The sequence below is a fragment of the Mus caroli genome, unplaced genomic scaffold (assembly GCF_978045245.1).
Source record: "Mus caroli unplaced genomic scaffold, Mus_caroli_1 scaffold_4, whole genome shotgun sequence".
Taxonomy (NCBI): Eukaryota; Metazoa; Chordata; class Mammalia; order Rodentia; family Muridae; genus Mus; species Mus caroli.
This window is the reverse complement of record NW_028227259.1, coordinates 153,279,390-153,292,822: the sequence shown is the minus strand read 5'-3', so window position 1 is coordinate 153,292,822 and position 13,433 is coordinate 153,279,390. Positions and strand designations below refer to the sequence as shown.

General features: G+C 45.2%; 1 long non-coding RNA gene across 1 annotated transcript; it reads right to left on the bottom strand.

The window, feature by feature from the left end:
* Positions 1–3,530: 3,530 nt before the first annotated feature.
* On the bottom strand, positions 3,531–12,953 carry LOC147005415 (uncharacterized). Its single transcript, XR_015047031.1, has 3 exons — positions 12,801–12,953; positions 12,318–12,664; positions 3,531–4,827 (listed from the first exon to the last, which is right to left on the bottom strand). It is a non-coding gene; the product is annotated as an uncharacterized LOC147005415 (long non-coding RNA).
* Positions 12,954–13,433: the final 480 nt, after the last annotated feature.

Genomic DNA, 13,433 nt, shown 5'->3' with positions numbered 1-13,433 from the left:
TTTTTTCAAAATGAGAATTTACTGAAGGGTTTAATCAAGGTCGGGGCATCACTGGGTTTCTACCCAGAGAGTCAGTCTGGATATTCTGTGGGACATAAGGATGGCTCAAGGTGTAGCATCTAAATTCGAATGACAAGTAGCTAGAGAACTTGACAGCAACAATAGTGGGGACCAGTTAGGTCCTGCACTCAAGAGGTGATGCTGGAGCGGCTAGAGAGATGGTTCAACGGTTAAGAGCACTGACTGCTCTTCCAGAGGTCCTGAGTTCAATTCCCAGCCACTACATGGTGGCTCACAACCATCTGTAATGGGATCTGACGCCCTCTTCTGGTGTGCCTGAAGACAGCGACAGTGCACTCACATACATAAAATAAATAAATCTTTTTTTAAAAGAAAAAAAGAGGTGATGCTGGTAGGATGTGTTGATGGGTTAGAGCTGGGGAGTAAGGGAAGAAGGGCCATCAGATCCAGCTGGAACAGGTATCAAGCCCCTGCTGTCCACATCGAAATGGTGAAGAAGGAAAGCACACATTGACTTAAGCAGCTGTATCCCATCCTTCTTTGGGCAGCAGTTTTCATTTTCCCATGTTGTACGTTTTCTTTATTATTTTATTTAATGTGTACAGGCGGGTGTTTAGCCTGCATATATGTATATGTACAATGTACTGAGTGCCCATGGAGTTTACAAAGTGTTTTAGATCCCCTAGGACATGGTTGTGAGCTATCATGTAGGTGCTGGGAACTGAACCTGGGTCCTCTGCAAGAGCAGCTGGGCTGCTTCACTGCTGGGCTACCTCTTGGGTCTGCTGGCCCTCCCTCCCTCCCTCCCTCCTTTCTTTCTTTCTTTTTTTTTTTCTTTCTTTCTTTCTTTCTTTCTTTCTTTCTTTCTTTCTTTCTTTCTTTCTTTTTTTCTTTCTTTCTTTCTTTCTTTCTTTCTTTCTTTCTTTCTTTCTTTCTTTCTTTCTTTCTTTCTTTCTTTCTTGTTTTGTCTTGTTTGAGACAGGGTTTCTCTGTGTAGCCCTGGCTGTCCTGGAACTCACTTTGTAGACCAGGCTGGCCTCGAACTCGAGATCCACCTGCCTCTGCCTCCCGAGTGTGCTGGGATTAAAGGAAAGGCATGTACCACCACCTTTTTATTTTTAAGCCACCTAGATTTTGTCAAAATGCTTCTTTGGTTTTTTTTTTTTTGTTTTTTTGTTTTTGTTTTTGTTTTTGTTTTTGTTTTTTCGAGACAGGGTTTCTCTGTGTAGCCCTGGCTGTCCTGGCACTCACTTTGTAGACCAGGCTGACCTCGAACTCAGAAATCCGCCTGTCTCTGCCTCCCAAGTGCTGGGATTAAAGGCGTGCGCCACCACGCCCGGCTGCTTCTTCGTTTTAATGTAATGTAAAATACAATATTAAAATTGTAAAGCCCCGCAGAATCAAAAACTAATTTAAGTTGCTTCATTCCCAGTAAAGCAGGACACTGTGGTTGCCCCCCCCCCCCCGTGTCCTGTTCCCCGTGTTTAGCTCCTAGCATGGAGACTCGCCAGTTTAGCAAGAGCACTTACTTCTGAGACACCCCACCTTTCTTATTGATGTTACCTTTTCTACTCCCAAGTCCTGAGCCTCTTTTACTGCCTTCCTCCCACCCCACCCCCACACTGTTTAGACACCCTTGCTGGACCATGAAAGTGGTTAAGAAATTTAAATGTCTGAGCACTTGGTAAGACATTGGCAGAGACTCAAGAATTTCTTACAGAAGAACCTGATTTTGCCGGTAGGTGTCCCCCCTCTTTATTGATTACTGTGACCTGTCAGAGCAAGGGTTCTGACTGGGAACTTCTGCGTCCATTGTAGATGACTAGCTCCGCTCACGCATGTGTCTGACCTCTGCTATGGGCAGTGTTTCTCTTACTCTCTAAGAATAGCATACTCTCTAAAAAAGGTCAGGTGAGAAGTTTTTCCTGCCCTGTGAGTCATGTGGCCTCTGACATAGCTGTAGCTCTGTAGGTATAGTGTGAGGTGACCGTCAACACTGTGAAAGTGACCTGGAATAGCGTCCTCCCGATAAAGCCGCAAAAGCAGCACCTAGAAGGGCGAAGGCCACCTCACCCCGTGACCCTTGTGTGGGGCAGAATGTGTTCTGCTCAGTTGTTGCAGAAAGTGGGCTAAGAAAGTCTTGTCTGCCTGCAGGCTGCATTTAGGAGCCATTCACTACATACCTGGCAGGCAGAGCAGGTTGGATGTGCCCCAGGCTCCTCGGCTTGGTTCCTTGCCTTCAGTATGCCATTCTAGTCTCCAGTTTTATCCAGTTATTTAAGGTTGTTAAAGGTCTCCTGTGCATAAAGCATGGTGCTAGCATTGTCTCCCAAGAATGTTATTCTAGGCAGAAAAAAGTAGTCCAGTAGAAGCAATTACATTCTGGTGCCGTGGAGCGTCATTCCCTGGCACGTAGAAGATGCTCAGTAAATATCTGTGATGGAATTAATATCATCCATTAAGATGAATTCATGCTATTGATTGCTCACAACTTCGTGGAGTTAAACATGAATCAATAGATTAACTGATTTTTAAAAACAATTGCGAAAGCTGGTGTCTAACCCGAGTCCAAACCACCTGTGGGGTCTGATGATTTCAGCACGATTTCCGAAATAGTCAGTCCACTCTCACATTGTCTGTCTAGGAAAAAGGATTTCGAGTGGGTTTGGGGCTAGAACCATGCAGGTGTTTGCTGCCTGGGAATGCGCAGCTTGTTTTCCTCCATGAACCCTACTAAGTGTCCAGCTTCTGCGCAGCTTGTTTTCCTCCATAAGCCCTACTAAGTGTCCAGCTGCTGACACTGTTGCAGGACTTATCCTGTGGGAAGCTTTAAAGAAGTAGTTCTTTATTTCCAAAGTTCAAACAAACAAACAAACAAGAAACGAAACTCAAGAGAAATGAAGGAATGTATCTGTAGGAAGGCTTTTTTTTCCTTCCTGTCTTTACATCAGAAATAAGTAAGGCCTTGGGTGGAAAGACCAATAGCCAGTCTGATATCTTACTTCCTTCATAATACACAAGGTCACCTTTTTACTTAAGGTTTGTTTGTTTGTTTGTTTGTTTGTTTGTTTGTTTGATTGATTGATTGATTGATTTTGCTCCTCTCCAATTGATTCCTTCCATTCATTTCCATTCCTTCCATTTTCTGAGGTGTTGCTGTTGGGTGTGTGTGTGTGTGTGTGTGTGTGTGTGTGTGTGTGATTAACAAGCTATAAATAAGTACATATTCACTTGAGGCAGGTATGATACTTGAGCCAGCATTGGAGAGCTGAGACAGAGGAAGGAAAGCTGGGTACAAGCCTGGCTACAGAGCAAGACCCTGGTAATTAGCTGTACTACCCTACAAATTACGTGCAATATTTTCAACCCATATAGTACAGTGAGTAAGGTATTTCACACTTCAGCCAAACACACACATACACAAATATATTTAACTTAAACAAAAATGGTGACTTCTGGTGTTTTCTGTTCTTCTTTTAAAATAAAGATGGATCCTGACATGTAGTTGGGAATATAACAATTTAATATAATATAACAATATAACATATTCTGTATGAACTGTGTAGTTCATATTCTGTATGGCAGTGTGGTACACAGTCAGATTCTCACTTTTTGCAGCCATCCTATAGACTAATTGAATCTAAAAGAAAAAAGCGTATTGAGGTCCTATTACTATCTGGCATATAGTTCCAGGTTCCATGATATCCAGAGCTAAGCGAGATTCAGCCCTTGCTTTTGGACTCAAATGGCAACGACAGAAAATAATAACTTTGAGCAGGCGCTGTGCTGTCAGAATAAACAGTGTGTGCCAGCAGAGGAGCGAGCAGCTTGTCCTCCCAGAACATGACCTGAAAGGGCTCGGTAGCACAGAGACTCGGGAACGAGGTCATATGCACCGAGGGAGAATTTTCCAGGGTGAGAGAGAAGACATCCCTGGCAGAAGGAGCTCTGCATACAAAGGCAAGGAGTTGAAACGTGTGGCCAGAGCTTAGGGAAGTATGGAGAAATCAGGTTCCGAACACAGTTCTCTTATTCCAGGGTAGACATTATTCTGTAGTGAGAAGCCTAAGGAGTGTGTAAGATGGAGCATCTGTGCGCTCACACTCGCATGCAGGCACCCAGGCATGCACGTTTGGAGGTCAGAGGGCGGTCTGTGGGAGTTGATCCCCTCCTTCCGCCACATGGTTCCCGAGAATCGAAATCCTAAGGCTTGCCAGCAGTGTATTTATCCTCTGAGCATGTGGCTGGGCTCCTCTGTCAGCTAATTAAAGGGTGATTACAGGCAGGAGCTTCTCTGCAACTGCTTCCTGTGGGAAGATGGTCCAGGTCCCAGAGTTGTGATGGTTACTTCTCTTGTTACTATGACAAAAATAGCAGACAAAGTCACTCCTAGGAAGAGAGGCTCGTTCTGATTCACACTTGAGATTCACTGAGCATCAGGCAGGGAAGACGGGCTGGCATGGCCCTGTTGACCAGCCAAGAAGTAGAGGACTAGGCCAGAAGAAGGTCCACACTGAATCCCTCAGATGCCTGTCTACAGTATCCTCCATCCATCAGTGAGGGTCCCTGCTGTACATATGAGCCTGTGGAAAATATTCCATATTCAAGTCATAGCAAGAGTTCATTTCCATTCTGTGTCTGGCATTTTCTGATGTTTACTGGATTTACACCGAATTTCTTCTTCTTCTTCTTCTTCTTCTTCTTCTTCTTCTTCTTCTTCTTCTTCTTCTTCTTCTTCTTCTTCTTCTTCTTCTTCTTCTTCTTTTTTAAATGAAGAATGGGTCCTTGATCTTGAAGAGTTTCTGTCTAGTGGGAAACAGAGAAGCAAGTTACTTTAATAGTGTAATGGGTGAGAGTTACACACACTGCAGGAAAAGAGCAGAGAAGCCAAGCTGAGACAATCAGGCCCCTTTGGAAGGGGATGCATGGGTAGATCCTAGGAGAGCAACAGGAGCTGGCCAGGGGAAGCAGCGGGCAAGCCTGGGATGGGAGTCCAGGGGGGAGTAACACTGGTGTGAAGTGGGGGTTCGATGGGGTTCTGGTAGTGCAATTTGAAGGTATATTCGGAGCCTCCAGGCCACACTAAGGTTTTGTCCTGTGGTGGGGAGATCATTTGGGTGTTCAGTCATGGAAATGGCATGAGCAACTTAGTGTCTAAGCTTATTTTGATAATGTAGCAGATAGTAACAGCTGGGCTGGAGAGCTGGCTCAGTGGTTAAGAGCACTGGCTGTTCTTCCAGAGGTCCTGAGTTCAATTCCCAGCACCCACATGGTGGCTCACAGCCATCTGTAACTCCAGTTCCGGAAGATCAGATGCCCTCTTCTGGCCTCGGGCACTGTATGCTTGCTTGTGATGCACAGACATACTGGCAGGCAAGACACCCATACACATAAAATTAAAATAAGATCTCAAAAAGTATTTTTAAGATAGTAATACTTGTTAAGATCAAATACTTGTTGTGGGTAAGGTACGATTGTAAATACTTTACCCCACTGAAACAGTCCTATTGTTAGTGGCTTTGCTTGCCAGGGAATTTAGTGACACACAGAGAGGTAGAGCAGCTTGCTGAAGTTTGCACAGCCATTGGCAGCTCTAACTCTAACAGTCTTGCTCTAACTCCCAGTGATGGGTTGCTGGGGATGGGTGAGCGAAAGAATGGCTGTGGGTGGCTCTGGGGCAGTGGTAGAACATGGGGTGGGGGTGGGGTGGGGGGAGGGGACTGCTAATTGGTTGGCTGGCCTTTACAGACTACCAGAGGTGTGTTCTCACAGCTGTGGAGGCTGAGGCCCAGGTCAGGGTGCTGTCGAGACTGAGTTCTAATACTATCTTGGCCAATACGTATATGTCTACTATTTTGTTTTCTATTTTGTCTGATTGGTGTTTTGTTTTGTTTGGGAGCTTTAGGGGTGTTCTGGCTATTTTAAAAAGCAAGAGTTCTGGGATTACTGGTGCGGTGTGCGGTATGTACTGTGGCGGTGACTGTGGCCACCTCCCTCCAAATTGTACCGTCACATGCTTCTCCTCTCTGAGTCTTTACAAAGAATCTGACCTTACCAATCAGGGCCGTGCCCATAAGCTCATTTAACCTTCATGACTTCCTCGAAGGCCACAGCTCCAAATGGAGCCAGTTAGAGCTTCAACATAGGAACTCTGCAGGACACAATCGTTCAGTCCATCAGAGCAGCAGCTGTGGAAATAACTGAGATACGACGGTGGCTGAACCGCAGTGAGAGGGAGCAGGAATCCTTCAAGACGACAAGCTTCTCACAAGTCTGCGGGCTGAACAGCTGCAGTCATGTTCGGTGGTACAGGGTCTCTTTACAGAGCCTTGGCTATCCTGGAAATCACCATGTAGACCAGGCTAGTCACAAATTCACGGAGAGCCACCTGCCTCTGCCTCGCCCTCTCTAATGCTGGGACTAAAGGTGTGTGCCACCATGCCCAATCCAGTGCTGGGTTTTCACCCCCCCTTTCTTTCTTTTTCTTTTTCTCTTTTTCCTTTTTCTCTTTCTTTCTTCCTTCCTTCCTTTCTTTCTTTCTTTCTCTCTCTTTCTTTCCTTCTTTCTCTTTCTCTCTTACTTCCTTTCTTTTTTTTTTTTTTTTTGGTTTTTCGAGACAGGGTTTTTCTGTATAGCTCTAGCTGTCCTGGAACTCACTCTGTAGCCCAGACTGGGCCTCGAACTCAGAAATCACCTGCCTCTGCCTCCCAAGTGCTAGGCTTAAAGGCGTGTACCACCACTGCCCGGCTTACAGTGCTGGTTTTTAATGTGGCTCTTTTTTATGCTTTTCTGCCCTGGACTAATCCCATATTGTTGTTTTTAGTTTAATATAATCCTTATTATTTTCTGATTATGAAAGTAATAATCCAATAATGTTAAAATATTAAAAATATAAAGCCACAGAAATGTGAAACTTTATCTTAATTTTACAACAAAGGCATACTTTATTACCTCAGTTCTCCCTAGTGTTGCATTTTAACCCTTATTTATTGATTATTAACATACAGTGTCTGAAGTACTCTGTGACATTATAGAATGTGCACACAATGTATAATGGTCAGCTCGGTGTCATGGCCATACCTGTCACCTCAGACATTTGTTATCTCTGTGAGGGGATTACTCAGAATCCCCTACTAGCTATTTTGAAGTGTTTGTTATCGTCACCCATGGTTACTTGACTCCCCTGAGCAACAGGACATTAAAAATTGTCCTTCCGTGGGGCATGGTGGTGCACACCTGGGATCCCAGCTTCTCAAGAGGCTAGGGCAGGAAACGGACCAAGGGCAGCCAGGAAGACTTGGCGACACTCTCTTTAATTCGCTTACACAGACAATTCTCCTCTGTATGCCACAGCAGTTCATCATGCAGCCCTTGTCACACTGCAGACAGAACACTTGCCTGAGGCCAGTGTTATTCAGACTCTCAGCTTGGGGCTTATTCATGTCTGCCCATCACACACACACACACACACACACACACTCATCTTTTTCAGACTCTGGTGTCCATTGCTCATCCTTACATTTGGCCTGGTGGTGGTAGTAGTATACACTTTTAATCCCAGCACTCAGGAGGCAGAGACAGGTAGATCTCTGAGTTCAAGAACAGCCTGTTCTACAGAGAGAGTTCCAGGACAACCAGGGCTACACAGAGAAACCCTGTCTCAAACAGAACAGAACAGAACAGAACAGAACAGAACAGAACAGAACAGAACCTTCTATTTGCATCCTGATTCCTAGCCTAGTTGGTAGGCATTAGTGGGCTCAGTGATTGTGTGTTAGCTGAACTGTTCAGATATTGGGTAACATCAGTGGGGTCTGTGCTATCTTAGATAACTTTCAGATTAGCTGGCTGCTGATCGCCTTGTCCATGAGCCCTGAGCATGTGAGTTCATGGGAAGCTGAGAAGTGGAAGGGAATGAGTAAGAGGGAGGGTCTGGTGCCATTGGAGAACCATCAAGACAGCTGGAAGACGATGCTGCAACTGTGGAAGTATCTACAAACAACATACTTGCGCTTCTGTAAGAAGTCAAAGTGCAGTAGCACTCAGAAAAGAAGTTCCAGTTGGAGGTGGCAGTGTTCTGTGGGATTCCAGAGGGGAAACGGCATGTGGGTGGAGCTTTAGGGGTCCTGCGGATGGCTAGCATCTGAAATTCATGTGTCAAGCTGCCGCCATTTTTTTTCCATTTGTCTCTAACTTGTATGACTGAAAATGCTGAATGTGGTGATTGGTGCTACATATCACCCCAGGAGCCCATCTTTCCAGAATTTTCTATGAACCTCTCTCCTCTCCAGGGTTAATTTGGTTGTTGTAGTTCTGTGAAGTTTTGAATAGTTGTCAATTTTCAACAATTGATATCTTTATGCATGAACTATATAAGACGGTTTCTCAGTCTACTGTCTTCTTTTCATGCTAGACACTAAACCCAGAACATTGTGATGCTACGACAGAGCCACTCACAAGCCTAATCACAGATCTGAAATGTTGTTAGATTAGACACAAGCGGTCCTGTTTTGATGATTCGTTGTTTCACAAGGAATCCAGTATGATTTCTGTTTTAAAGTAACATACCAAAAGCAACAGCAGACATATGCAGAGGACCCGTCTTAATGCACAATCATGACAGTATTTTTATTTTGAATAAACTTGCTTTGCCCTCATCTCTATAGAACCTTACATCTTACTCCTACGGTGGGATTTGTAGACAGTAGTACGTTTTCCTCGGCCATTTGGAGGAGCCTGCATCACAGGATAATGAAGTTAGTTGAATCTAACTTACAAAGTGCCTTCTTGGAAATTCTGAGAGCTCTCAGAATTGTCTTCTCACCTCCATCTGATAAGAGACCCTTGTCTATGCTGCTCTAGCAGAAGGTGGTTACAGCTACTGTAGGGGTAAGGATGTTCTCACACAGCTAAGCCACGGACTCTCCCAAAAACTGAAAGTGAAACTCCCAGGCCCCAGCATCTGGATCCATCCGGTTCCCTCACACATACCTCCCTGTTGGTGAGAGCAAGGCAGCAGAGGAGGCCAGTGAACGTTTTACTGCTTTGTATGGGCTCTGTAAGGCAGAACCGTTGTCTCCTTAAATCTCTGTGTGGCCATAGGGAAAGCAGAAGTATGATCATGTACTCCACACAGCTTCCCAAGCCGCTCGCCAGGCTTCCTAAGAGTGAGAGACGCCTTTGAGACCTTCCTTTTTCACATTTTACAGGGTATTATAAGGAGAGAAAGATTTAACCTAGAGCTAAAGTAATGGCAGGTTCGTGCACCTCTACAATCCCAGCACACAGAGGGCTGAGGCAGGAGTGCAGATTTTAGGTCAGCCCGGGCTACATAGTAAAACTGTGTTTCAAAACAAGAAAAAGTGCACACAAAGGTTGAAACAGGAGGGACCATGAGTTTGAGCCTACATAGTTAGAACTTGTCTCAGAAAACCAAAAGTAAAAATGAAAGTGAGAAAATGTAAACTGCCTTCAATTTAAAGTCTCAAATTCTAATTTTGCTTTTGCTAGCATAACCCTTACGTTCTTTACTTAAATTTAAATTTTTCGTGACAAGTAGCCCAGTTCCTATCAACGAAGCAGGAAATCCGCACTTAGAATCGCCTCTTCCCTGGAGAAGATTATCCTGCTGTTACCAGATATACCTCTAAACAGACTCCAAAGACCATCATGGACACACTACCCCTGGGCGGTCTTGGCACTCTGCTGCAGTTCCGCTCTGCCACAGCATAAAGAGGACTTCCTAGTCTGAGCATCTAGAATTCCACTCGCCCTGATACGGGAACTGTGCCATACTCTGTGACATCATAGTCACCCTATAAGTTTTGACTAAGTCACACCCAGTCTCCAAGCCTGGAGCTAGCTATCTTTTGCCCGCCTCCTGAACTATCTTGGGTGTGTGTATCCACAGAGGAGATGGATGAGGGGTCGGCTCACAGCAAGGACAAGCACATCTCCCGTTCATTATCTGCATTCATTTACTTACTTGTTTGTTTGTGTTACTGGGAGAGTACCTAGTTCCTAGGGCACAAGCACCGTGCCACTCCGTTATATCCCCAGGTCATTTAGTGTGTTTAGAGACAGTGACCTCACTATGTTCCCAGGCTGTCCTTCAACGCACTCTGAAGCCTAGGTGAGCTCAACACCTCCTCGCTCTGCCTCTGCCCTTCCCATAGCTGGAATCACCAATGTGTATTCATTATCTTGTGTGTGTGTGTGTGTGTCCAGGCATGTATGTGTGTAGTTATATACACATACACACATGTGTATCTCACTCAGGTTGTTGCAGAGCTACTACTACTACTACTACTACACTATATAAACAGGATAAAATAATACTGTTTTGTTACTCATATTACCTAAGAACTATTTTGGCTCACTTCTTAGACAGTCCTAATCCTCTCCAAATTTAGATAGATTGAAAGATTTTTTTCCATTAACCTCTTTGTGGTTTCAAAACCACCAGGTGCCGCCGTGCCAGCCTCCGAGAGGGAAGCTGTATTCTGTGGCTTAATTGTCCATAAAAAAAAATATCTTGGGTTTTGTTTTATTCCAACTTAGAAGAAAGTGGTGAGATGGTCCAGTGGTTAGAGCACTGGCTGCTCTTGCAAAGACCCAGGGTTCAGGTCCCACATGGAGGCTCACAACGGTCTGCAGGTCCAGTTCATGGGATTCACCACTTTCTTCTGTCCCTCGGGGCACTGCACACACACACACACACACACACTCGCGGTGTACTTATATACAGGCAGACAAACACTATACATAAAATAAAAATAAATCTTAAGAAAATGAATCCCAACTTAGAGAAAATATAAAATGAACATACACCTTTTTTCATAAGTGTGATTTGAACAAGACTATTTTTTTTCTTACTGTTACTTATGCAGCTCCTACACCCAAGATACCAAACTCCAGGGACAGGAAAGGCCGAAAAGCATTTATTTATGCCTTTTTTGACACCATATTCACTTTCAATTTTTTAAATTGGATATTTTCTTTATTTACATTTTGAATGTTATCCCCTTTCCTGGTTTCCCCTCTGAAAAACACCCTCCCCCCTATCCCGTTCCCCCCTTCCTCTGCTCACCATCCCACCCATTCCAGCTTCCTGGCCCTGGCATTCCCCTATACTGGGGCATAGAACCTTCATAGGACCAAGGGCCTCTCCTCCCATTGATGTCCAAGTAGGCCATCCTCTGCTACATATGCAGCTGGAGCCACGAGTCCCACCATGTATTTTCTTTGGTTGGTGGTTTAGTCCCTGGGAGCTCTCAGGGTACTGGTTGGTTCATATTGTTGTTCCTCCTATAGGGCTGCAAACCCCTTCAGCTCCTTGGGTCCTTTCTCTAGCTCCTTCATTGGGAACCCTGTGCTCTGTCCAATGGATGACCATGAGCATCCACTTCTGTATCTGTCAGGCACTGAACAAGACTATTCTTGGTTGCTGTGTTTGTTTGTTTGTTTGTTGTTTTATACACAGAAGCACTTGAAGGTCTGAGGTTCACTTGTGGGGCTCAGTCTTCTTCCACCATGTGGGTGCTGGAAATTGAATTTAGGCCTTCAGGCTTAGTGACACGTGCCTTAGCCCATTGAGCCATCTCAAGAACCAACGATAGTATTTCTTGAGAATTATCTGAAAAATCATAGGAAAATGAGAGCACACTAAGAGATGTGTTTTTAGAAGTAACTTTAAGAATGCGTGTTTGTAGCCGGGCATGGTGGCACACGCCTTTAATCCCAGCACTCGGGAGGCAGAGGCAGGTGGATTTCTGAGTTCGAGGCCAGCCTGGTCTACAAAGTGAGTTCTAGGACAGCCAGGGCTATACAGAGAAACCCTGTCTCAAAAAACCAAAAAGAATGCGTGTTTGTGTAGACTGCATGGGATGTAGAACTAGAAACTGTAGGTTAGTCAATCATCACCTCTTCTCTGTGCCATGACCCTCGCCTGTTTGGTAGCGTGCTCAGAGAAGGCCTAGCACAGATGATGTTTAATAGAGGTGTTTAGAAACCTGGAGATGAATATCCTTTGATGGGAAGATAGAAACAGAAGAATGCTTTCAGTCTCGTTGACCCTAAAAGCTCCAAAAGCAAAATGTCTAATAGAGTGAAGAAGGAAGCTGCCCGTAAATGTAAAGACGCAGCAAGAAGGAAGGCGGAGGGTTAAAATGGTCCAGTCGCCTGAAAGCCACAAGTGTCTGATTGTGGGTGCAGCTTAAGTTTGTACTCAAAAAAAAATTGCATTCACAAAGCTTGTGATCACAAAATAAGACAAAAGTAGCCAGTGAGAAAGTTACCTGGGATAAGTAAAGAGGCCAGCTATGCATCAGAGCGGTCTCCACTGCGTCCGGGTTCACAGGTGGAGGCTGTAGAGAAGGGTTTGAATCATGTGTTCCTTGCTGTATTGTCCCCTGCGGGTGGACACGGAAGGGCTGCTTCTAGGCAATGCTCAGGCTTTCTCCCTCCCACTCCCTGCCTGTGAGTCATCAGAACCAGTATGCCGTCCTTCACACACAAAGAGAGCGCTGTTGACCCGGCAGCAGGGAATGCTCTGGCTTGGTAATCATCCGCTCCTCCTTATAATCAGGCCCAGGCGCTTGCAAACTTCTTGGCACGTTGAGGGTCTGCCGACGGCTGTAATAAACTGGAACGAGAAAAACCTAATTCACAGAAACGAAACGCATGTCGACTGAACTTACCAACACCGGACTGCTTAAAACGGAAAGCGCGTCAGTTCCTCGGGGTGTTGTAAAGCCTGCGTGGGCTTGTTTCTTCCTCACCTTCTATCCTCCAGTTCTCGATGGCTTAGTGACCCGTGCTGTCTGCTCTTCATCCACCAAAGTAGAGAAAGGCTCTGGACCAATTAAGAGCGGGAGCTTTGGAGCCCATGCAGGGCTGTTCAGGGCCAGCCCATACCACCCAGCAAGGTAGCATCCCAGGCAGGTGAGGCCATTAGTGTCACTTTTTTTTTTTAGGGTCCTCATCGGTATAACAAGGGTAAGATCTACCTCAAAGAAATCTGTAGAGGCCACTCCAATTAGTCCATTTAAGGTGCCAGCTCACTGCCTAGCGCGGAGAAGAGCACGCTCAAAGGGCAGCTGTGAGACAGGATAGGTGTGCTCAGCCCTGAAGAACAGTTTATTGCCCCACCCCCACCCCCGCAGGTCACTTTTAACAGTGTGTCACGACATAACCTCTAATTACGGAGTTAGCAGCACTACAGAGTTGGTGGAAAGAGGCCATGTGCAAATAAGCACCCCATAATCACACAACTTATAGGACACATCTGCTTTTTGCTGAATTCAGAATTATAGACCTTTTTCAACCTCCTTTTGCTATTCAAGACTTGGCCATGTCCTCGGCTGAGCAATTTTGGGGGTTTCATTTGTTTGTTTCCTTGGTTCATATTGTGT